The sequence below is a fragment of the Mus musculus genome, chromosome 16 (assembly GCF_000001635.26).
Source record: "Mus musculus strain C57BL/6J chromosome 16, GRCm38.p6 C57BL/6J".
Lineage (NCBI taxonomy): Eukaryota > Metazoa > Chordata > Mammalia > Rodentia > Muridae > Mus > Mus musculus.
Window position 1 is genome coordinate 11,791,770 of NC_000082.6, and position 6,977 is coordinate 11,798,746.

Below are 6,977 nucleotides of genomic sequence, written 5' to 3' on the forward strand. Positions count from 1 at the left end.
AGTGTCTCTGTGGTTGGATCTGGTCATATTGCCATCAAGGCTCTTCTGGTGTGTGGTCAGAAAGGTGGCATCCCACTTTCGTCTCTTTCTATCACCAAAAGCCTAGGGCAGAAGGAACTCATCCAAATGACCCAGACAACAGCAGAGGGGTGGGGAGGGAGGCATCTGAGGGATGCTACAAAGGCCACCCTTTCTCCTGAGATGGTCAGTGACCTTGAAAACTAAGCCACTTTGGATGAAGGTGAGACTTGAGGTGGATAGAAAGGCAGGCTGTTAACTAGCTTCCAACATCTTCCACAAAAAAGAGCTGCTGGAAGATTGGCAGGTGACAATAAGCCTGAGTGGCTGTGTGTTTGTGCATGTGTGTGCATGTGTGCATGTGTGTGTGTCTGTGTTTGTGCATGTGTGTGTGTGCATGTCTGTGTATATGTGTGTCTGTGTGTGTACATGTGTGGTGTGTGTGCACAAGAGAGAGAGGGGGCAGGGCATTGTCTGCCGAATGGTGGCGCCCATGAGTATCAGTGGTAGAAGGCTGACGACTGAGAAGAGAGAGCCTGAGAACCAGGAGACCCCCAGCTCCTTCATGGGTACAGTGGGAGTGTATGCAGCTTCTCAGGAGGCAGCCATTGGCAGATGTGGCTGTGCAGTGGGTTTAGCCAGGGTAAAGGAAAGGCTGTAAACATGGGAGGATTTGTGTGCAGAAACAGGAGGATGCTGGAGGTCCAAGCTGGGAGCAGTGGCACATGCTGGTGACCCCAACACTCAGGAAGTTTAGGCATGGCGGTTATGATGTAGAGGCCAACCTGTGCTATCGTGAGGGTCAGCCCTGGAAATAGTGACAGTGTGTCTCAAAAAAGGGGAAACTTAAAGTAGGAGAGAGGCCATGCTGACAAGCAGTAGGGTAGAGAAGGTGTTTTAGATAGGTTTCCACTGCTGAGAAGTGACACCATGACCACAGCAACTCTTGTTTATTTAACTGGGCCAAGCTTACAGTTTCAGAGGTTCAGTCCATTATCATCATGGTGAGAGCATGGCAGCATGCAGGGAGACACAGCACTGGAGAGGTAGCTAAGAGTTCTATATCTGGAGTGGAAGGCAGTAGGAAGAGAGTGACACTGGGCCTGGCTTGTGAATTTTTAACTTCAAAGTCCACCTCCAGTGACATACTTCCTCCAACAAGGCCACACCCCTCCAACAAGGCCACACCCCCTCCAACAATGCCACACCTCCCCCAACAAGGCCTGCCTCCTAATTCTTTCAAATAATCTTGATGGCATCCTGCTTTGTGCCTTGTCTCTTGCTGAGAGACTTGGAAGCAGCAGTAATGCCACGAAACTGGATAGTCTGTCAGTAATTAACTCTGTTAGAAATCTCTCATTCTCTCAGAGGCTCAGAGAAACCCTGCCACAGGAGATTCAAGATAGGCCTTATTCTCTCCCTTCAAATGGTCTATTGTGAATGTTATTGGTAATAGCTCACACGCCATCAGACATTGAACCTCTTTCTCTGGGTCCTCTGATTCCATGGCAATGGGCAGTATTCGGGGGCTCCAGGGACAAGACAGTTGGAAATGAAGATGGATTCTAATTTCTAGGTCCCCAGGCCTGGTTGCTGCAATTTTGTTTTTTTTTTTTTTTTGGAAAGCCCCTCCCCAGCTGGGAGTTGTGTTAACAGTTATTTGCCCTGTTGGGGAGATGTTGACAACTGTCTATACAACATCAAAAAGCTTGTTTTCCTAAGTGGTAATTAGAGCATCTCAGTGGGAGCCCAGTTCCTAGACTCTCTCTGCCCACAGAGCAGCCAGTCCACACTGTGACCAGGCGGTCAGGGGCTCTGCTAATTACAGATGACATCAGTATTCGTCCTAGGCTGGCCAACTATGCTGGAAGAAATAAATAAACTCCCAGCACTTTCTTTCATCCCCCCAGAGTCTCTGCAGGTGAGAGCATGGCCCAGAAACCCCTCTGCTGGAGGTCTTTCAGGGAGCTTGTGACTTTGTTGCTTAAAATTCCTTGGAGAGGGGAAAAAATACTTAACTGAATTGAATCATTAAATAGACTTCTCCTGGATGCTAGAGACAGAACTTCAGGAGACAAGCTTGCTCTCAGGGAGAAGCTGGGTCATCTGGTGACTTGCTAACCCTGCTCAACCTCATCCACTATTCATGCTGGGGCTTGCCACTGTGCGCCATGCCCAAGGGTTACAGAACGATGCCAGCACTGTCATAGCGATGGCTATAGGCGAAATGTGTGATGAGTCCCCTTCTGTCTCTCCTTCCATCTCAGCTTCCTCATTTGAATATGGGTACCATGCAAGCTCCCACTTGGGGAGGTTTGTTTTCAGGCTTCAGTGAACTCATGCTGGTGACACATTGAGAAGATGATTCGGACACTTAACTAACACGCCCTTCACCCCCTAGTAAGAGAGGCTTGCTTCTGTTTCCCCTGTGTCTGTGTGCATGCAGTCCAGCGCACCATGAAGAGCAGCAGTTCTACCTTTGTTGCCACCTCTAGATCCAAAAATATTTACATAAAATTCACAGCAATAGCAAAATTACAGTTTTGAAGTAGTCACAAAAATAATTTTATGGTTGTGGGTCAGCACATGAGGAACTGTCACATGCACAAGTCACACGGTATTAGGAAGGTCGAGACTGCTGCTCTAGGGTATTATCCTTAAAAAATTACTCTCTTTTGTCTCTGAGACAGGGGCTCCTGTTGGTCTGGAGCTCACCAATTAGGCCTTGAGCCCTAGGAATGCACACGTCTTTTCCTCTTGGGATGCGACCACTATGTCCCATGTGAATACATTACCACTATGTACCTAAGTATGTACCACTGTGAGTTACCTCACAGGCACTTCACCTACTGAACTACCTTCCCAGTCTCAAGAAGTCTGATTCTTTTGAGGATGAACTATAAAAAGCTAAATAGCTGAGATACAATCCACTGCACTTGCCTCTTCCCCCTCCCCTCTTCCCGTCACCCACTGGCATGCCTTTTTGTAACTTCACCAACAATGGTGACCTAGGCATTCAAGCATGTGAATGTTCTCAAGAGCAGCCTGGAAGCCTTGGCTTGGGAGCTGGTGTAGCAATCATCCCTGCGGCTGCACTGCTAAGGTCTTTGAGCATCACCCAGCAACCACATGAAGTGGGGTGGTGATCAAGGCCAGTATCTCCCGTTAGAGCAGGCTGCACACTGAACAGAGGGCTCCACACAGACCAGGGAGTGACGTGCTCATGAAGAAACTCCTGGAGATCTTATGGGGATAGTTCTCTACAGTTCAGTTCATGGAAAATGAACTTGAGCCCTAGAAGCAGGTCACACACAGGGCCACTGAGAGAATGCCAGGGCTGGAACTCAACTCACGGAAGTCACATCCACCTTTAGTTATGCCTCTCTTCTCTTTCCTATTCTATCAATTTCTAAAGGTCTGCGATTAAAAAGAGGCCACTGGTGGCAAGGCATGTCTTCGTTTCAGAAACAAGATGAGAGGGAGACTGTGCATCTTAGAGTTAGGGAAGCAGCCTGTTGATGAGACGCCCTTCTGCATGTGGTGCCTGCTGCATGAGCAGCTCAAAGCTGGGCCAGTTCTGCATTGTGCAGTCAGCCTGTGGCCCTGGAAGAGGGGTCCAGGTGGCATAGGGGGATTTGTGGGAAGAGACTGTCATTTAGGTGGATACTGTGTAGAAGCTATTCTAACTCAGAATGGATTGTAATCAGGGAAGGCCAAGGGAGGCTGGCTCAGGATAGGGCAGGAGACCCAAGGCCACCACCAGCTCTGCCTTCTTCTAGTCAGCTTCAACTTCCACCCACATGTGCAGTGCAGAATCCTGCTCCCGGTGTCTTCTCTCTGTACTGTGGCCGTCTCTGCTGTTCCCTTTGGGACGTCCCTCCCAGCCTCATTCTCCTGGCTGACCTAACCATCTTGCATTCTCAGTTCAAGCCGAGGCTTTCAAAGCTCTCTGTAACACTCTCCCTCCATTCTCTTATGTTCCTATTATCAGAGAACTCTACTGGAATCTTCCCTGAACCAGACCTGGTGATAGGACAAACACAACATTTGGCTGACCAGGTCATGGAATGGGCAAGACAGAGGCAGGCGGGGCATTCGGGAGCTCTCAGCAGAGGTGCAGGCAGCATGGTTTAGCCTCTGCAGATATGTGGCTAACATGTATTGATATACTGAGCTATCTCTTTAACACTCACTGTTTCTTATCAATGCCCACAGGTGCTACCCTGTCCCCATTTTACAGGCGAACTCAAGATTTTCAGAGGTTAATTGGCTTAAGGAATGGAGTTGAGAGCCTGACTCGGGAGCCCTGGCTGCTTACTGTCGAGTAGAGAGCTGGGGAGCTTGGAGTGATGGAGGCAAGACACGGCATATGGAAGGAGAATATTCTTTGCAGGGGAGAAGGGCAGTTTGGGAGCAGTGTGAGATGACTTTGGATACTGTCATGCTGTGTGTTCAGTAGAGGCTTATCTTGTCCTCAGAGACAGGTCACATGGCAGTCCTGAGGCTCTCAGTGTGGAGGTGTTCCCCAGGGATGGAAGGTGGGGCTGCTGAGACAGTGAGCTGTTTCCTGAAGCCATCGATGTGCTACCCACTGTGCTTGGTGGACATCTGTGGGCTAGTTCATGGTGTGAGAGGAACTGTCACTCAAGCATCTGCACAGAAAAGCAACAAATCCTCATACAAGGGCCAGGGGGAGCACGGTGGCTGCTGCTGTCCCCACCTCAAGTGCTCACACTCCTCTCTACCAACAGAAGATAACAGAGTTAATCTTCCTGCAGGGCTTTTCAGTAAACTAGTGACAGCCTGGGCACGTGGTTCCTGAGTGTGTGTGTGTGTGTGCGTGTGCGTGTGCGTGTGCGTGTGCGTGTGCGTGTGCGTGTGTGTGTGTGTGTGTGTCTGTGTGTGTGTGTGTGTCTGTGTGTGTGTGTGTCTGTGTGTGTGTGTGTGTCTGTGTGTGTGTGTGTGTGTGTGTGTGTGTGTGTGTGTGTGTGTGTGTGTGTGTGTGTGTAGGGTAGAGGATTACTCTCCTTCCACCCCATGGGGGTCTGATCATGGAAATTAGGTGGCTAGGCTCAGCAGCAAGTGCTTTTAACTACGACAGCATTTTACCAGCCCAAGTTTGCTAGTTTTTTTTTTAAATCTTTATTATTATCTTCTAGAAAACATAAGTCTTTTAAAGATAAGCTGAGATGGGATCATGCACTGTCTCGAAGGGCTTAAAAGGGTAGCCTGGAGCACCAAGGATTTACAGCGAGCTGACAAAGGCAGTCCTGCTGCCTTCCACCAGTGCTGGAGCAGCCGGATCCTCTGGGTGGAGTCAGATTCAAGAAAAGCCAGATGCCACCAGTTCTGTACGCGTGGTGGCCTCAGCCTCATGACAGAGGGGGCCTGTGTATAAAATTCCTGCTTCTTCACAGAGTAGCGTGCCTTTGAGAGATGACACTGCAGGGACCGTGAACCAACTGCTGCGTCATCTGGCTACCTCTCCATCCACACTCCTGTCCTCTGATCCTGTCTTCTAAAGGATAGTTGTCCTCTCCTAAATCTATTCTTCCTTCTCCAAGTGGCCCTGTTCCAACAAGGAACACATCTCAGAACACCCTAGAACCAATGGATTTTAAAAGTTCAGGTGTTGTATATATTTTTTTTTCAGTAAAAAAAATTTCATTTCTGTCCCTCAGATGAGCACCCCCATTTGAGCATATATTCTTTACAACAGGTATTTGAGTGTCCAGAGTGTCATTTCCTTTAAGTATGACTTGGGTTTCTCTTCTCCTCTCCTTTCCTCTTTTCCCCCTCCCCTTCCTTCCCTCCCCTTTCCCTCTTCCCCTCCCTCTCCTCCTCTCCCCTCTCCTATCAAGCACTCTAAAGTTGTCTTAAGCACTGTGATGCTGTTCTTTTATGTTCACAGATAATACTCACACTGTAAGTGCACTGCCTGTTGCTTGCTCTGGAGAGTGGTCACATTTTGTCCCAGTCTTTTTAGCTTTTGCCATTTGGCCTGTTTGGCTCACACATGCTTTGGGTCCAGGCAGAGATCTGCGGGAAGTACCTATCAGGGGCTTGCATCCCTGGCCCTCTTCCCTCTGGGACTCCTTACTTGCTCCCCAGTGCCTTAGGCTTCTTTATCTTGTTTCTTTGGTCTAAGCAACAGCAGATATTTGCAAATATATTATTTATCCCTGATGTGCCACTTAACAGCAATGGCTTGTCCTCAGGCAAACTCTCGGTGAGCGGGAAGGACTATAACTCATTTTTGTGCCAAGTCTTCTCTAAGTTTGATTTTAAAATATTTTGTTTCAAAATCAGCTCTATTTTAGTATTTACACTGGGATATCATAGGTGCATATTCGGCTGTGGCTAGAAAAGGAAATGTTTTTGACAACTCATATACTGAATGCATGCTCCTCAGCTAGTGACACCATTTGGGGAGGTTACAGAACCTCAAGGAGGTGGGGCCCAGATAGAGTGACTGCTCCCCTTTGAGGGTTATACCTAGTGCTTTCTTCTCTCTGCTTTTGTATGAGCAGCCTCTGCCACAGGCTCCTACTACTGTGAGGTTCTGCTTCTCCATGGGCCCAGACCCAACAGTGCAAGACTACGGACAGTCTCTCTCTCTCTCTCTCTCTCTCTCTCTCTCTCTCTCTCTCTCTCTCTCTCTCTCCCTCTGACTTCTCTCTCTCTCAGAGGTGAATCTGTCCAGTTACTGCCTTTCCTCCCACAGTAAGAAGAGCTATAACCTATGCATGGGCAGATGCCCTCATGATTTACCTGGGATTCCAATTTGTTTATTCTACATGCTAGGCAGTCTGAATCCCTCAATCTACATCTTAATTTCCTCCACCCCTTGGAACCACTGTTTATCACTATCCTTATGTATCTTATATAAAGATATATGTATGAGTATATCATTATACACATTTATGTATATATATATATACACACACATATATAATACA